This window comes from Seriola lalandi, unplaced genomic scaffold (assembly GCF_002814215.2).
Source record: "Seriola lalandi dorsalis isolate HSWRI2012SDOR001 ecotype SW California unplaced genomic scaffold, Sedor1 jcf7180002054961, whole genome shotgun sequence".
Lineage (NCBI taxonomy): Eukaryota > Metazoa > Chordata > Actinopteri > Carangiformes > Carangidae > Seriola > Seriola lalandi.
The window spans coordinates 641,403-641,921 of record NW_019525512.1 but is presented as its reverse complement, the minus strand read 5'-3'; positions in this window follow the sequence as shown (position 1 = coordinate 641,921).

The following is a 519-nucleotide window of genomic DNA, read 5'->3' as shown; positions in this document are numbered from 1 at the left end:
GGGGGGGGGGGGGGGGGGGGGGGGCCGTCATCAGTGAACAAAAACCAAGAGATAATACGGTAAACGTTGGATTTAATGCAGATCTCTGGTTCTGAACGAGGTGCTCAATCAATGCTTTTCTTTGATTTACTTCAAAATGGCGAGGGAGGAAGCTACAGATGAATCAGGCCTCACACAGAAAAGGATGCGTGGACGATTTCCTGTCCACGACCAACTACTGATATAAGACCTTTGTCGCACGCTGTCCTCTCTCACTCTCGCTCCCTGCGTTCCTCCGCTGCGGCTGCATCCATAAAGCAGAAATGGAGAAAAATGGTCATCTCAATAGCGGCGGCGATGATAAAGATGATGATGGATATTTACCTCTGACCACACTCGCTGATTTATCACTGCTTAGCAAGTATATGATGGGTTACTATATCATACATCTGATGGGGTAAAGCTCCACTGTAGGCGAGTCTGAAGAGGAGGGGGAGAGAAGAGGACCCCCCCCACACACACACACCCTCCTCCCTCCCT